The 18,030-nt window shown below is 46.5% G+C and overlaps 1 protein-coding gene across 2 annotated transcripts in view; it reads left to right on the top strand.

Moving 5' to 3' along the window:
* Positions 1–7,486: 7,486 nt before the first annotated feature.
* KCTD1 (potassium channel tetramerization domain containing 1) overlaps positions 7,487–18,030 on the top strand; it is a 67,733-nt gene continuing 57,189 nt past the window's right edge. Inside the window, exon 1 of one of the 2 annotated variants that reach the window (XM_084208216.1) lies at positions 7,487–7,581. The gene's annotated coding sequence lies outside the window, so the exon portion shown is untranslated. Of the gene's footprint in view, positions 7,582–9,315; positions 9,664–18,030 lie in introns of those variants that run through there. The other variant, XM_084208217.1, reaches the window with a different exon arrangement.

The raw sequence follows: 18,030 nt of genomic DNA on the forward strand, positions 1-18,030 counted from the left end.
CGTGAGGCTCTGAGATTTGGCAACCTTGCCATCAAGATGCTCCTCTTGAGGCCAAATCCGTAGGAATGGCTTGAAAGAAAGACCCTATTATCTCATCTCTCACCAGCTCTTCAAACTCTCCATCCCCCAAGAAGCTCTCAATTGCAATAGGATGCTGGGCTGTTTGCAAATAGATTAAATTGTTCACAGCTGCTTGGGAATTAACAAACTTCCTCCTCTTTACAGCGTATTTCTGAGCCAGGTGGAGGATGCCGCGTGAGGTTCTTGTAGGACCTGGAGTTGGCACAAAGAACGTTTTCAAGTCTGCACATATATCTGAGTTACCAGGGCTCAATAATAATTTTCTGGCAGATTAGTCCTGCCCTACAGCAGGATTCTGTGATCACTAAAGCCAGAATGAAAGCAATGGGTCTGGATTTCACACTTTATATCCTTCCACACTGAAGCTTTGATTTTAAACACTGCTTTATTTTTTTCTTTTTCTTTTGACACTGATCTGCAAGAACAAGTGTGACAGTTCACAGGTAAACAGCAGAGTAAACTGAAGGAACAGGTCCATAACAGACCAAGTGACACACTCATAACTTGAAGGAAATTACTCAGAATAACTCGATAAACCTTTGCCAAGATTGCTGAGGGAGAGATCAAGCACTGCAAATTGCAAATGTGACCTTGTTTTGTCCAAGGCAAAGGAAGAGCTTGTAAATCTTCTCTTGCTTATTTTAACAATGCTCATTTCTACTAAAAGCAGGGTCTTTACTGGCAAATAACTACCTGCTCATAGTTGTATAATTCATGAATGTGCAAAGTCTTGGCTCTAGGATTTTTAGATTATTTTAATTTATTTGATGATACCTTTTGTTCTGTAAAAAGAAATTGAGTTTTAGCCTTGATCTTCAAATAAGAAAACTTTGATTCAAGCCCAGCTTAACCTTTCATAGATAGAAAAAGCAAGGCTATTCAAAGCACAGTACAGTTCGGGGCTGGACAAAAAAGCTTTGCAGTTAAGCATTCTCAACAGTTGCAGAAGTGGTTTGTTGGGGTGTTTTTAATGCCAAACTCTTACAAAATACTGATGCTTACCACATGCTAGAAGGTATTTATCATCTGTTTTATTACCTGATGCTGGAAAAAGAGAGGTATATCCAATACATCCAGTCTTTTTCACTAAACTTTATCAATTTTCGTTTTCTCTGAATCATTTCAGGTTTTCTACTTTTCCAGGCTTCACTCTCTATAACTTAAAATGCAGCAAAATGCAGGTGCAAACTGCAAAGAGACCTGAAAGGTCCTTTATGGCCTCTGGCTTTAAACCTCAAATGAAAGTCCTGACAGTATCCTGAGGCTTTTCCCCCGGTTTCATTTGAAGGCAGATACAGTGGGAACATTTAGTTCATGCAAGTGGTTTTGCATAATAGACATCCTTTATTTTTAAATATTCTGCCACATTTTCTACCATTTTTTTCTTGGTATGAATTAAACCACACTGATAAAGGAGGTGATGGGGTCTGGCAGTAAACATTGCAATGCTTTTTTTATCCCAGCACTCTTCTTTCATATGACCTATGAATTTATTCCCTTCTACTCGAATGCTGCTTTACAAGTTAGTGTAACTTAAAACTCAACAGCAGTGGAAAGGTGGGTCTGGGTGACAGCCTGAGCAGGGCTCTGGCACTGTTTAACAGTGTGTATACACCCTCTGTGGGCCTCCTTTGAACTCACACAATTCTAAAGTTGCTTAAATTGGGTTTGTGTCAACCCAGCTGAGATAACTCAATTGAGAAGACAAAATCCAAGAAGACAGACCATTGGTACTGGGGTTTTTGCTACATAAATACCTGAAAGGGAATTTCCAAATTCATGATGACACAGACATAATACTGGTGGAAAAGGGGAATAATCAGTTTATTTCAGTCACTAAATCAAAACAAAAGTATATTGACAGTGAATTCATTCTATAAAGAGGCTTTAAAGCCACTAGTTGACAGTCAAAAGAAGATTCCCTTTTCCATGCTGGGCTGTAGGCCAGCTGTTGTCCTGTCCCTTGAGGACCCCATGCTCTGAGAAAAGCCTGGTATGAATAAGATGCATGGGATGTAAAGCTCTACCTCTGGCCCTGTGCAGGAATCAGTGCTCAGCATACCTCATGGCAGCACAGAAGCTTTGGGTCATGCAATGGGGATGGTAACAGGAACCAAGATAAAATCCATATGGTACAGAAACAAGTGAGAAAGTGCACTCCCTCAGAGTCTCATGTTATTACATTCTTGTTTGGATTCAAGGCTTTTGGGTTTTTTCCCTTTTTTGATAAAGGAATGTTTAAGGAGTTTTCTTAGCCAGATCTTGTTATCACGTCATCAGCTGTCCCTCCTTGCATTTGTAGACCTCATCCAGCCCAGTGTGACTTCCAGCCAGAACTCATAGTTCAAAATAAACTTTTACTGGAAGATTATGATCAGAAAATAGGATTTCAAGAACTCCATATCCAATACAGCATAAAGTTATGCTCTATTACATAGTACTTAAAACACTGTATGAAGTAAAAACTTGTGCTTAGACCTACAACAAGACCCGTAAGCTTTGTGGTTTTGCAGGGATCCCTCTCTTTGGAGCTCCCTTTCTTGAGTTACTGGCTACGTCCTTCTAAATTTCCCTCCCCTTCATGTGGAATGTATGGACTCAGTTGAGAAGGAATACAAACTAACCAATTATCAGGCTGGACAGAAAGAGCTCTTTCTGCCTCCATGGAGAGCAAACTTTGTGCCACTAACACACCAGGTTGCTTGGTGTCAGTAGTTCATAGAAATGATCAGACAACCACGAGAGCAACTTTAACCAGCTACCACTGTGCCACACAGACCAGCCAATTTGTTTCATGTGCCTCAACACCAGAGAAGCAAAGACAAACACAAACTGAAATACAGCTAAATAAAAGCATTAATATATCTCCTGGCAACTTACCTCCAGCACATTTTAAAAGAACCTTAAAACCTTTGTGCAGCACAATGCAATTTATTACCTGCCTCTCTCCAAGCTGTCTGACAACATAGCTCTTCCATATTTTTGGAAGCAAAAGTGCTCCAGCTGCTTGACACTGAAAATAAAGGTGATTTGCAAAGTCTTGCCTTTTAGTTTGCCAAGCACTGAATGTGTGCTTTCTTACAAAGATGATGGCTTGGGGTTTCTCTGGTTTGTTTTGAAAACAAAGCAGTTGGGAAACAAAGTGTGGCCTCGGTAGTAGAAATATTGCTTTTGTAAAAAGAATAAAAAAAAAAAAAAAAAAGACCCGTGAGTGAGTAACGGCAAATACCTGCAGGGGAAAAAATAAAATAGGAGCGTACGGGGGAAATAGGCTTTCAATTGGCATCGGGGAGCTTCACAAGGGGGCTGGCTTGATGCTGCCTTCACGTTTCACAAGGTTTGGCTGGTAGCTGGTGCTTTGATATGTGCAAGTACTACTAACATTTCATAATATGACAATCTAAGAGGTGAAATAGCTTTTGTATTTTAAAATCCATTAAGAACAGCTGCAACTTAGTGCTGATGGATACATCCTCACTTTCCTAAATCAATGTCTCCTTTGTTGAGGTATATGAAGCTATTTCATTGCCATGCAGATGGGAGATGCTAAAAAAAAAAAAAAAGAAAAAGAAATTAAATAAAGGAGATTTAAAATCTGTTATAGCACACTACATGTTAGCATTAGCTGTCCCTAGTATGAAGAAGTAACGAAACAACTAGAAATATCATATACAAAAATAAAAGAGTAAAATAAAAACGGAATTAGCATTTGAAGCGACAGTTCTGAAATGCTAAAAAAGCTTATCTCAAAACTGCATGTTTCTGGGTGGGAGAAGGATTTCTAGGACATGCTTTTTCCCTAAGTGAATTTTCCAAGAGTCCCAAGTGTTATTTGCCTTCTAGTTCTGTAGTGTCAATATGGATTTCTCATACCAATTTCCACATAGGCTGCCCCTACAGTGAAAACATCTTGTGTTTAGAAAACGTATTACGACATTTAAAAATGTTTACTGTATTTAACAGTAAAAGCATGTGTGGAGGGAAAGTTATTGTCTTTAAAAAATGCCTGGTGGCCAGCATTAGGGTTAACCCACAAGCTTGTTTTAAGCAGTGTTTTTTAAATAAACTTTTCTAGATGCCTAGACAGGATCCTAAGAAGCAAACGGACCCCATGGTTTTTCTTTGCTTGTTGGCTTTTGGGATATTCCAGTTTAGTTCCTCGTGAAGCCTCATGATGAAACACCTACCAAGACTCACCAAAGCATGAAGGTTTAGGTGGCTGTAATGCAATAACCACTTACAGAGGCTACGGGAGAAGTAGATTTTGTTAGTCTGAAGGAGAATTGGGCTGTGGAAAGCTTTAGCACAATAGCCGATTGTCAAAGAACACAGCTCTAGCAAGCTCTCCGCTTGCCAGAGGCGACGCCAGGGGCAAGAGTAGCTTAAAAAAGAAGTGAAGAAAGACCTGAAACTATTTGCTAATGTGGTAACAAGCACTACCTTTATTATAAACCAACTGACTCATGGAGGAGGTTGTTTTGGTTTTTAAACTGGCGTGCTCAATCTGTGGTACATGAACTGATCTCCAAGTACTTCCAAGGATAATCCTTAGCGAGGCCAGTCCCTTATTAGTGTTCTGTGGGTATCACATCCCCTCTCCCGACAGCGGTAATAAAATGTATTCTCCAAGTGCGGACAGGACCTATTTGATAAACAGCCTCAAACCTTGAGTCCTAGGGGAGAATGCTGTCTCTGCCTGCACAGAGCTCTCAGCAGGATAAACCTCTGATTAGTGACGTGGAGGGTGGAGTGGATGTAAGTTTAATGTTATATGCCAGCTCACATTAGACAACCTTGTGCAACTCTGTCAGTTTTGGAATGCAGTTCGATTACCTTATCTAACTGGGGAGCTTGAACAATAGGATTTAAACTTCTGGAATACAACTGACTAGGCTAAATGCTATTTTTAGGAACATAGACAGATAGGTTAGTTAACATATATGTATATGATTAACTTACCTATTTGCATATAGATTATACAGGTATATAACTTACGCATGTGTCTTCCCAGTTATGGGCACCTGCAGCATTCTGAACACCTCACTTGCTACTCTCTCAATTCCCCCTGGCTGCTGAGGTGCTTCCAGTTGATGTGTGTAATACGGATGCTCCGTATACATTTTCCCCTCCAACCTCACTGCAAGTTCTTTATGTCCTTTATAGTTACTATTCGTATACGGGGCTGCATATTCATCTGCAAGTCTGTCAACACAGTTCACCTCCTGTAATCAGAAAATGGTGATTAAATGAACATCCAAGTACAGAAGCTGTCAACCTCGTGTTCATCTTTTTTAAAGTTAAAAAAAATATTCAATTACCTTTTGCACTCATATGGCTCTGAAAAAGTCTTAAAAAAAAAAAGTGTCTTCCACGATCGTAAAACAGAATCAAAGGTCAATGCCGATCACGTAGTTTTAAGCATTTACGGGAACAATAAAGAAAAATAATGTCTGTAAAAAAGTTTATGCTGCAAGCCCTGCAGTTCTCTGTCTTCTAGGGTGGGTTGTAATAGCTCCTAAAAGGAGCTTGTCTGGGGAATTTAGCTTTTAACCCCAACAAGGTACTGTTTGTTTTAGCTATCTGTTTCAGCATTTGGTCCATCTCATGGGACGTCTTTGAGACTTTGTTTCAGGATTAGGTTACAGATAGAGTATGACAAGGAAAGGGAAAAAAAAATCCTTATTTATATTCTCCTACGTGTATAGGGAAAAAAAATGCAGAATTTTATATATGTGCCATCGACCTAAGAGGCAACATAATCCACTCTCAAACTACAGAGTGAGCACAACTTCTGTAGTACGTGCAACAACTTTGACCTCCGTGTAATTACTCCAGGCTTACATCAATATAACAGTGCCGGGTTTCTCTTCAATTATTTCCCGGGAGTGGCAGGCTCTCTTCCCGCAGTGCTTATTTATTTCGAATTGGCCTAATTTGCCCAACAGTTTGCACATCCCTTCTTTGGCATCCCACGTCTCCCCGGACGGCGGGAGCTGGGGCTGTCCGGGCCGCCCCGTCCGTGGCCGTCGGTCTCTGCCCCGGAGGAGCGGCCGCGGGGCTCGGCACCGCCCAGCACCGGCGGGCACCGAGCCCCCCCAAAGGGAACCATCGCGGCTGGGGCCCGGCGCTGAGCAATTCTTACGGATGAGTAAGCAGCAAATGTGGTAACTCAGGCCAACAGCTCTGCAATTAGGGCTATAATTTCAGGTGTAGCCAGCAGTCGCAATGAATATTTATTTCATCGTACCGAATAAAAGAAATGGCTCTGCTAAATAGTTCGGGGAGCTATGTGGGGTACTTTGGTTTGGAGAGTTGGGGTGCTACCGGCGGGGACCCACCCTCCCGCCCACCCTCCCGTCCCGAGTGGGACAGGCTCCCTCTCCCCGCGGTGCGCGGCCTTACGCTTATGCCCTCGCTCCTGCCCGAGCCAAGCCCGGCCAAGGACCCTTCCCGGGAAGGAAGGGTAAGGAAGGCAGCGTGCAACCACCCGCCTTCCCGGGGCAGAGCCGGGCGGGGACGGAGCGCCCGGCGGGCAGGGGGCGCGGGCAGCGGGGCAGGGCTGAGCCGGGGCTCCGCGCCCCCCGCCCGCGCTGCGCCGCTCCGGGGCTCCCCTCTGCGAAAACACCCGCAAAGTGTCGGGTGGTTTTGGGTCCGGCGGCTCCGCACCCCGGCGCGGTTGCGGGAGCCCCCTCGGGCTTTGCTCCGTCGCGGAAGAGGGTAGCAGAGGAAGAGCGCGGCGGGCGCGATGGGAGGCAGCGGCGGCACGGGGGGGCCGAGGCCCCTCCGGCTGCCCTGAGGTCTGCAGCCCCAGCGAGCAAGAGGGCGGCCCGGAGCGCCCGTCAGCCCCCGAGTCCTTATTGCTCCCTCTCCGCAGCCAACCTCGCCGAGGCTCCCGCAAGCCAAGCGAGTGCCGCGGCTACCGACTGGCTGTTCCCGGGCGGACTCCAAGCCGCACGGATGCAATGCCCCGAGCGTCCGTCTCCTCCCGAGCCCCTCGACCGAAATCCGGGCGCCCGATTAAAGGTGCGAGGTCGGCGGCAGGCGATGTCGCGGCAGCACGGCAGGCGGGGAACGGGGCCGGGTCCTCCGCCCGCTCCCCGGCAGCATCCTATCGAGGTCTGAGCCGTCCTGCGGACAGGCACAGCCCGAGTCTTTTGTGTGGGGGGGGCTTGGGTTTCGTTTGGGTTTTTGTTTGGTTTTTCTTTTCTTCGCTTTGCGGGTTTTTTTTGGTTTTTTTTTTTCTCTTTTTGGTCTGTGTTTAAGTTACTGTGGAAAGAGGAGGTGCGAGGCGTCGTAGCAGCTCGGTGGCGGTGCGTCCCTATCGAAAGAGCCGCTCCACACGCGGAGTGCTTTCTTTTTCGGGGATGGGGAGGTGGGACGGGCGCCGGGGATGGCGGGGGAGCCTCCGGGCCGGGGCGCACCTGCCCGGCGGTTCCCCCCCGCGCCCGGCGCCCATCAGCGTTGCTCGACGGGACGGACCCGAGGTGAGCGGCGGGCGCGGTAAGTACCGCTCCCTTCCCCGCGGTACCCCCTCAGCGCGACTCAGCCTCCTCCCCATCCATCCCAAGCTCTCCCGCCCCTTCCCCGCCGCCGCCAGTGGGAGCGCGGCCCCTTTAAGAGCCCGGCTTTGCCTCCCGGTAGCTGAAGGTCATTAAAACACAAAAGCGCTCCAGCGCTGCGGTCCAATATAGCGCATGCGCCCTGCCCGAGGACTGGCAGGGAGACGGCAATATGGCGAGAATGCCTGGCAGCGGCGGCGGCGGCGGAGAGTGGAGCGGCGGCGGCGGAGGGGGCGGCGGACGCGGCGGAGGCGGCGGGAACAATGCGGGGGACCGGCCGTCCGGCCGCGGCGTCGCCCCCCGCCCGCACCGCTACTGCAGCGCCGGCGAGGAGGAGGAGGGCGAGGAGGAGGATGAGATCCAGGAGGTGCAGATAACGGGGGACGAGGAGGAGGAGGACGGAGCCGATGGGGGGCTGCTGCTGGACGAGGAGGAGGAGGAAGAGGAGATGGGTCTGGAGTGGGACGGCGAGGAGGAGACGGAGCCGCTGCCGCCCGCCCCGGGCTGTACGCCGGGCGGCGGCAGCAGCGGCGTCGGGGCTGCCCCGGGGGGCGCCGCGGCGGCTGCCCCGGGGGGCGGCGGCGGCGGCGGCCCCGGGGGGGCGGCGGAGGACGCGGAGCTGGAGGCGGCCCTGCTGCTGCAGCGGCCGGAGCGGGCGCGGCTGAGCGAGAACACGCGGCTGGCCACCCGCTACGCCGTGCGCATCTTCCGCGAGTACCTGAGCGAGAAGGCGCAGAGCCCCGACTTCGAGACCATGGACAAGGGGGCGCTCTGCCGGGTCCTGCGCTCCTTCTACGCCGAGGCGCGCTCCAAGAGCGGGCAGCTCTACTCCAAGTCCTCCCTCATCAGCATCCGCAGCTCCCTCAACCGCTACCTCAACGAGCCGCCCTACTGCCGCACCCTCGACCTCACCAAGGACCCCGAGCTGCGCGCCGCCAACCTCACCCTGGCCGCTGTCATCCGCAAGCTGGAGGAGCAGGGCGCCGGGCCGGTGGTGCAGAAGCAGGCCATCACCCGCGCCGACCTCCGCAAGCTCTACACGTGCAGCGTGTTCAGCACCCAGAGCCCCTTCGGGCTCCTCAACAAGGTCTGGTTTGAGACCTGCATGTACTTCTGCACCCGGGGCCGGGAGAACCAGCGGGAGCTGGAGGAGGACTCGTTTGGGCTGGCCGTGGATGAGGATGGACGCAAGTTCGTCTACTTCAAGGCGCTGGGGCCCTACCACAAGTCGCGCTCGTCCTCCTGGAGCAAGAAGCGGGCGGAGAGCAGCGATGAGGAGAACCTGCCTCGTATGTACGAGACTGGCACAGAGTTCTGCCCCTACGCCAGCTTTGTCAAGTACCTCTCCAAGCGCAACCCCCTCTGCAAGGCCTTCTTCCAGCGCCCGCGGGACCACTGCAGCGAGGGCGACATCACCTGGTACGAGAACAAGGCCATCGGGAAGAACCTCCTGGGTACCCGCATGCAGATGCTCTCCAAGGCGGCCAAGCTCTCCAAGACCTACACCAACCACTGCATTGGTGCCGTCTCCATTGCCACCCTCAACAGTATCGCTGGCATTGGCACCAAGCTGGGAGGACTGCAGCCACCCCACCACCACCACCCCCCTCCCCACCACCACCACCTCCTCCACCACCCCGCTGGCGGGGGCTGCTACACCCCCGCCGCCCTCAATGGTGGACCTCGGCCGCGGCCACCTGCTGCCAACCCCTATGTGCTGCCCAAAGACGGTGACGCTGCGCCGGTGAAAGCAGAAGCGGCCGCAGTGGCCCCGGCCAAGCGGGCGCTCTACGAGGCAGTGTTCCCGGCAGGGGCTGCGGCCGGCGGCGATGCCTGTGGGCCCTCCGCCTCCCCAAAAAGACTCTGCCGCCGCGCCGCTGAGCCCCTGGATGCCGCTGCACCCGCCGTGGTGGTGGTCTCAGTGAAACATGACCCCTTGCCTCACCTCCTCCCCGAAGCAAATGGGCACAGAAGCACCACCTCACCCACAGTAGTTTCACCTGCTATTGTTACCCCCACACAGGTAACCGGAAAAAGAAAAAGGAAAAAAAAAAAAAAGTGGCAACCCCTCACCCTGTTCCACATAGTCTGCACTGCCCCCCTCCTTTCTTGCCCCAAGGCTGGGCACTGAGGCACACTGCCAGCATTGGGGTGGCTCTTGGGTCACGCTCACTCTTCAGGCACCCAAAGAGCCCAGACGCGAGTTATCCAACTTACTTGCCCCCCCAGTCTCTTCATGCCCTGCCACTGGTCCAGTGGCCACTCACTGTGTGCCTGGTTGTTGGACTTGATGGGTGCCTAGGTGCTGCCATGCTTCCCGTCAGCGGCAGCACCGACAGCTCAGCCCTATGGGCTTCCCTTTTCCTCTTTTTAATTCTTTCCCCCCTCTTTTATTTCTCTTTTTGCGGGAGATGTGACTTAGGAAAGTCGAAAGTCGGGCCAGAATAGTAGATAGGGGCATCAGGTATCATTAGTGTGTGTGGTGTTCTTGATGTGCTAATGAACTATTTGAATAACCTCAAATGCAAGAAACAGCCGGGAGAATACTCAATTACACACTAGTAATGAGGGTGTAATTTTAAACTTCAGAAGTTAACAAGAGGGTTAATATGGCAATTGCATTCATCTTGTATTTGTTTATTTAAAATAGCTCTGTTTCCTGGCAGTGATCCTTTTTTTTTTTTTTTTAAGGCACATTGGCTTTACTTGCATTAGTTACCATAGTGGCGAAATATACAGTAAGAGCACAATTAAACGGGTTTAGGTGCAGCTTAGCGGTGGAATGAGCCCAAGTTCATTAGATGTGTTTCGTTAAGGTAAAACGGTGTTGTCGAAAACGCTGTTGAGCTGTGCCTTAATGTGTGCCTTGCAGAGCCCCCTCTGCTGTGTGCCAGCACGTGCTGGTGCCTGCTCCCCATCCCCTCCAAAAGTACTTTCCTCTCGGGTGTTTGAGCGCCGGAGCTAAATTACTTCAATTAAAGCCTCGCTGCACCTCTGCAATTGGCTTGGAAGTTTGGAAGCCATTCTAAGTAAATCTGTAAAGTGTGTGCAGTTACGTTGTGCCCCATAAAATTCCGCTTTTCGGGCAAGAACTTTACTGCTGGCTGCCCTACATGATTACAAAACCCCTCTGACATTCTTGTGTCAAGTAATAACAGGGATCGCAGCCGTCAGCCAGGGAGTGCGGCGCTGGGCAAGCACAGGTATATGACATGCCTGAGCTGTTTCCCGAGTGGAAATACCAGTTCTGGACAGACTGACCCTTTCAAAGAGTTTGCCAACTAATCAACCAGCCTGAAGGCTAATTGGGGTGGGGAGGGGGAGGGCAGGGCTCCCAGCGAATGCCTGCATAAGCATCTATGTTCTTTGAGATACCTGTGACCTCTCCTTTCTTTCAGGAGGCTTTTTTTGGGACCACTTCAGTGGAGTACTGTAGCTTGATCCCCTGCTGTGTGTATCTGGTGTCTCTGAATGGCTTAGAGGCTTGATTATGTGCAGATAATGTTTTTGTTCTAGTTCATTATTTCAGGTAAAAGCTAATGCTCCTTGCTGTATTTAACCCTAGATTCCTCTTCCCCTAATTTTTTAATGATCTTGAAAGCAATTTTGAAACTTCGAGCACAGTTCAGCTTTTTAGGAGGAGCACTGCACGTGTGTGCGTCTGGGAAGGGGAAGACGGAACTGAGCAGAGCAGTCAGTGGTCAGGGGGTGTTTGTGTCTTTAACCTGTTAAACGAGGTTAGTACTTTCAGTTGTCAGACTAGAGATCTATACCCTGGCCCACGAATCCCTTCACACTTGCATAAAGCTTAGGCGAGGAGAAATTCAGCTGCTATAGTGTTTGTTGCAAAGCTGAGCTTCCTGCAGGAAGCGTTTGGAACTGTAATTTTCATTAGCAGTGGGCTGTGGGGAGAAAGGGAGAAATAGCTAAAATAGAGTACACAGGCATTTGCTGTCTTCCTAAGAGTATCAAGAAAGAAAATGTGCAATCAGCAAGGGTAATAGAACTAGACAATGTGAGTTTTATCAGTAATTATATGGAAATGTTCACCTCCATTCATAATTTCATGAGTTAAACAAGGTGCCCACTCACTTTTGTAGCCGAATCTTGCCTTTGCTACAAACCTCATTAACTTAAATCTTTAATAGGAAAAAAAGCGTCTCTCTCTGGTTTTTTTTTCCCCATTTTCATCACCAATTTTTCCTGTGTCAGTTTTAACTTATGCACTTCTGGGATGTGACAAAATGAAAAAATACTGGCTGTGGAATGGATTTCCTTGGGAGACTGTTAATGCTAAACTTTTTCTCTCTAGCTACCTTTTATGATACTTACACTAATCGAGGTCCAGGGCATTTCCTGGGGAAATTAATGACTGGCTGAGGTTAATGGCCCAAGGCATTGCCTCAAGCCATTGGCTCTCCCAGCCCGGTCATTAATCCTCAGGAAATGCCCTGGCCCTCAATCGTTATTGCTTAATTATAAACAAAGAGTTTCTGGGCCTTTTTACTGAATATATCTCATCAAGTACCATGACATTAAATTCCAGTGTTGACAAATATTACTGATTCCTTGAAAACATGAAGGTCACAAGTTTGGGGTTTATTGGTTGTCTTTGTAATTAGTCTTCCAGGGGACGGATTGTGCAGAACTCATGGATTTGTGTAATACTCTGGTGAAAAAGTGGTGGCATAATGTGTGGGTTTCTTAGCATGTATTCTTTATACTGTGAGTTTTGGTTTTCTTTTTTTTAATAGCATTTAGTAAAGTGTGGAAAATGAAAGTACTTAATGGGGTGTCTTCAATTGGCATTGACTATCTGAGCAAGAATGTTAATTTCGTGCTTTTGTGTTGTCGCTCCCATTTTTCGTTTAGTCCCAAATTGTCTTTTCAACACTGAGTTTGTAGGAGCCTTCTCCAGAGCTCAGGAAAGGTACATTAAATGTTCATCTTGATCCAACTATTGCTTTAGGTTTTAGCCTTAAGAACATCATTTATAGTGTATTTTAAGCATCTGCGCTGCCATCATGGCACAACTTTCTTTTCAGTCCTTATTTGCTCTGAAGTGTAGCAATTTTCCTGCCACTGACAGCAGTACTTCAGTTCAAGTTGATGACAGAGAGATGTAATTTGGCTGTTGTTCATCTCCCATGTTGCTGAAAGATGAACAATAGCTAAAGCTTGAACTTTTGATGCTACAATGTAGTGGTAGCTCTTGGGTTTTATAGATCTGGTACATGCTGAACTTACTACAGTAGTAATACCCAAAAATAGGTGTAGGAAAATAGTTTGGCCTCTGCTGGAGGGAGGAGAGTTGCCTGTCACTTGCAAATGCTTTGGTTACATTTGTTCTGTTACTCAGTTGTGTTTCTCTGTGCTGTTTGTGAAGAATTTATTAGCTATTAAGATATCTACCAAAAGCTTGGTCATTAAAACCTGAGCCGTGTGCATTTGTCGTAGCTGTTTTGGAGAATCCTGAAATGCCTTTTTTTTCCCTGCTTTAAATTCAGAGTTGCGCTTTTTGCTATCTTTTGATCTGGCAAATGCCTTTTCATTGCCTTTCATTCTCTTTGAAGGGCTTAAGTTGACCTGAACCAGAAATCTAGTTCTGGCTGCAGGTTTTGCAAAAGAAGGCAGAACAATAGCACATGAGGAATATGTGTAGACAGTAGGCACAACCGGGAGCAAATCAAAAGTAGCTAACAATTCTAACCCTTTTTAGTCTTGGATTTTGGAGGAAGCAGATAAAAATCTGATCTGGGAACATCCTGCATTCCTTAAATAGCCACAAAATAGACTTGTGTTTTGTGCAAGTATCTCTAGTACTCTGACCAGAATCGTTGGTAGCTGCTTCCCCAGCGTTCAGGGCAGAACTCATCGGGTAGCTCCAGGGGAAGGATGCTTAGGATAGTGGTGTAAGGATGCTAGGCTTTAGTTCTCGCAGGGTAATAGATGCAGCAATATCCCTATCTTAAGGGCTTGAAGTACATTGGCTATTAAGACTGATGACTGCTAAAGACCTTGTTAGTTCTTGTGACAGTACTGCTATTGATCAGGTTTCAGAGGTTAGGGCTGTGCTGGCTGCCCTACTGCATAGTTAGTGCTCTTCTCTTTGATTACTGGATTATCCTAGGTTGCAAGAAAATCCACAGTTTGCTAGGTGTCTTTTTTAAAAGAAGTGCTGAGGTTAAAATCGTAGAAGATAAGGGTTAAAGAAACTTTAATCTATGGTTTGAGAAATTGTATCTACCGTGTAGGCTACTGTTTGTTACTTTGCTACTGACTGGTTTTTTAATGAAGAAGGTTTTTTGGTCTTCTGCTAAGTTACTGATGTGGAAAGTAGATCTGTGGAAGGGACTCTTATACCTTATACTCATCAAAATTGCCCTGAAATCCTTGGAGAGCAGGGGGATAAAGTAGTAGTGGTGTCAAGTATGGTCCCCAAAGCTTTCTTATCAATCTCCATAGTGAAATGCGGGAATCCTGGCTATGGCTCTTTCAGGTGGAAGTCAGTGTTTTTGTAACTGGGCGCTTCTAAAGATTGTTGAAGAGAGATAGGGTTTTTCTTTTTAAGAAAGTAGGATATCCCAGGATACATTTCTTATAATGAAGATGAAGCTTGTTAGGCATATGAATGTTTCCCAAGATGAGTAAAAGACAAGCAGAATAGAGATTAGGCATAGTGATCTTATATAGAGCTCTGGGGGCAGTACATGCACTGAAAGCAATGAAGGGAACTGGTTTTTCTTTCCTTGGCTGAGGTTGCTCCATGTTGAATCAGCTGTAAGGGAGTTGTTTAGGGTGACTTGGGAGAGTATTTCAGAGCAGATCCAAGAATGATGTTTTGATACATGCATTTAGAATCGTGGCTGTGCAGCTACTCTCTTTGTAGGTCCTCTTGGTCGCATTGGCATGATATGTTGGAGGTATTAAATTGTGCAACTATTTCAGCTGGTGATTTCTACTATCATTTAATTCTTCAAAATATTTCTCCTTTTTAGAAGTTTGGCTAATTTTATTTAGTTGCATCACATGAGCTGGTCAGAGAACTTGCTTTGTCCAGCCTTCAGCGATGGCAGGAATGCAAGAGGTGACCCGTTCCTTGTAGCTCAAATGAATCTGACTTTTGTGATACAGTCAGGAGAAAAGAAAACAACATCACTGAAGGTGCTGCTGTATTTTGACACTCTTTTACATCCTATAGAATCTGAAATGACTATGTTGGTACTCTATGCACATCAAAGATAAAATGCACAAGCTTAAAGGCAGCAGAGAGCTGATTTTTTTTTTTAACATAAAAAGTATTCTGTGATTATCCTGTAAAAGATTTCCCATTGCCCACTGCTCTGTTTCTAGAGAGCAAGAGATCAGAAACTGCTCAGTCTAATTGGTGAGTCTGTGTGACAGGGAGCTGCCTTATTTCATGTATGGTGTAGAAATAAATGAGTGCTTAAACCCTTTGAAACACACCACTACTGCAAAAGCCATAGGCTGTAATTAAATTGAATGTGGGGTTGTATTGTCTTGTGCCCTTGGCTATAAACTTGATAACAGGCCATGGTACCCCCACTATTGTGTTGGAAGCTGGAACCTAATTAGAGATGTTGTAGATTTTCAGTCACTTTCGAAACCCTTCTGTTCATCTTTTTCCCTGTGTCCTTTCTTATTATTTTGCTTTTCTGTTTCTGAAGCAAATGCACCCTTCTTTTCTGAAGGAAATTGTTAAGGGCATGTAGCCAAATATGTATGTGCAAGATAATTTTTTTATCATATTTTGGATTCAAGGGACAAGTGTTGGTAACTGCATTTTATCTGATGTGGAAGAGATTTATTAGTGTTGAGACAGTAAAAATATATAATCATGTTTCCAGGGAATGCTTTCAGATTCTTCTAGGCATTAGAATGGGGAATAAGGAAGAAATTGGAACTTCTCATAATACCTTGATCTGAAAGTAACATTGGAAGATGTACAATTGAATTCTGTTCTGGTTGTTTTTTGGGGATTATCAACAAGGAAAAATGGCTTTTCTGGGCTTTTAGAAGTTTACATGCTTTGCATTCAGCCAGTTTTAGTTGATCTGAAAAACTTCAAACTTGCTAAGGACTTAATCCCCAATGAGAACAAGTATCTTTGATGCGTTCTTAATGCAACTTCTAGTTTCAAAAATAATCAAAACCGTAGTGCACAAATGTATTATAAACATTTCCAATAAATTCTTAGTTAATTGATAAGCTTACCTGTTGTGTGCACCAGTACACTTCTGTAGCTAGGACCAATCATTTCAATGAAATGGAAGTTGAATGACATTTTAAAGCCCTATTCACTTTACCAGTGTATGTTTGGGGGTTTTTTTCCACTGTATGTTTAGGACACATCTGCTCCATATAGCATAGTTCTGAGGTAGCACCTCCTTGGGACTTCTGGCTTGCTTCAAATCCTAGCCTGGGTGTTCTGATGTGGTTTGCAGTGTTCTTGGTACTTAAAATAGGTCATGTAGTCTGGATATAATGCATTAGTGTGTGACTTCTGGAAAGAGGTATTCACTTCTCTTCAAACAGTGTCACCAGCTGTAGGAAACCAATCCTTCCCCAAGGTGGAAATAGGAGATGAGGAGTGAGTGGAGCTTTTTTGGTAGTGAGGATAGTTTGTGGTGGAAGGAAGGTTGTTTGGTAGGTGCTGTTCAGGTATCACAGGCTGGAGCATTTGTCTGTGTAAAGGGAAGAGAGCAGAAAACTCTTTACAGGAGGCAAGGTGTGAAGCTGAATTTTGGCTTTCCTTTCCAAAGGAATTTTGGCATTCCTTTTTCTGCTTCTTTATCCAAAAAGTCTTGTGGAGGTGCTGGGGTGATTTCTGAGCTGAGCTTAACTCTACCACAGTGCTTCTCACTCTCTCCTCAAAGTGCCAGGGACTACGTCTGATGATGCTGTTGTTTGTTTTAGTTTGGTTTTTGATATCAAGAGTGAGAGGAAGAGGAGCCTGTGTAGTTGAGACTCTTCTGCTTGGTAGCACTAATGAAGGAGCCACAGCTCTCAGGCTCCCCTGCAAATTGGCACCTGTGTGTACTCTGTTAGTACTTCTCTGTCAGCCTGTCAGAAATGTAATGCATAAATTCCTAAAACACCTTCTTTTAAGCCTTTTGTGTGTGCGTGTGTCCGCTTATGTTTATTCAAAATGAGGGATTGCTGGAAAAATTTCAAGAGTGATTTCTCAACACCCTTCAGCTGAATCCTGAGCTTTTACTCACCACAGCGATATTTTTAGCTGCTTCTTCTGCTGCTGTTGATTTTTCTCTGTATGGTTCTAGGAGGCTTCAATAGTGGCAGAGTTGGTCTGGAGTAAGGGCAGCATCCACTGTCTGATGCCTTGGCTTTGAGTCATTCGAGTCCAGTGTAGTCATACTGAGCTCCTGCTCTGGTGCAGGGTGGGGAGCTTGTCCCTCCCTTGCTGGTGAGAGCTCTTGTTTGATGGGTGAGGTGTCTGCAGTGCACACCAAGGGACAGCACTGAAACTTCTGGGCTCAGCAGCACCAGTGGTTAACTGCTGAGCATCCTCTGGTTGAAAGCTGCCCTGGAGAAGTAGCAGCAGAAGCGTGTGGTGTGTCTGGCCAGCGTGGGGGTGGGAGCATGAGTGTGTGGGTTTAGCGTGAAAGAGAAGGGGAAATCCGCTCGTGTTGCCCTCCTTGCTTCATTTCTATTTGAGAAATGGCTTGACACTCTTTTTGACCTTTTGTCTGAAATGTGGGGAAGAGGAGAAGCAAGGAAGATGAAGTTGACTTAAATAGCTTCCTTCCTTCCTTCTTAACAAGGGCTGGCAGTTTCACCTGTGACATGCCTGATAAATTCCTTCCTCCTTGTATTGAAATCGCCCCGCTCAGAAGAATGCGAGTCATCTGAAGTGCTGTAATTAACCCATCTAGTTTTGATGCCAAATTGGGAAGACCTAGCTGAGAGTTGGGTTGACAAGTTGGAAAGTGTAAATGGGAGCACAGATGTCCTAACAGAATCCTATGGCTGTAGTACAAACTGTTTGAAATTCAAATAAAGAGGGAGCCTGCTTCAACTGATTGCCTTTTTGAGGGTTTCCCTGTGCTTCTAATGATTTTATAACTAGCAGCACTGGCTAGTCACAAAAAAAGCTTGTGTGCAATTCCTCCTTATCTCAGATATGACAGTGATACTGACTGTTTGTGCTGATGCTTTTTGTACGCTTTTATCAAGTTGATCAGTACTAGTTTCCGTCTTGAGTTTAGAAAATGTCTTTCTTGTCATGATACAGTAGTTTCTGCAAGCTCTCCTAGACTGTTGCAAGACCAGGTTCACATTTTGCTCAAGTTCTTTAGATGCTTTTTAAGGGATGAGGGAAATAATAAGATGCTCTAAGCTTGCACAGTTT

This window comes from Fringilla coelebs, assembly GCF_963513975.1.
Source record: "Fringilla coelebs genome assembly, chromosome: 1".
Lineage (NCBI taxonomy): Eukaryota > Metazoa > Chordata > Aves > Passeriformes > Fringillidae > Fringilla > Fringilla coelebs.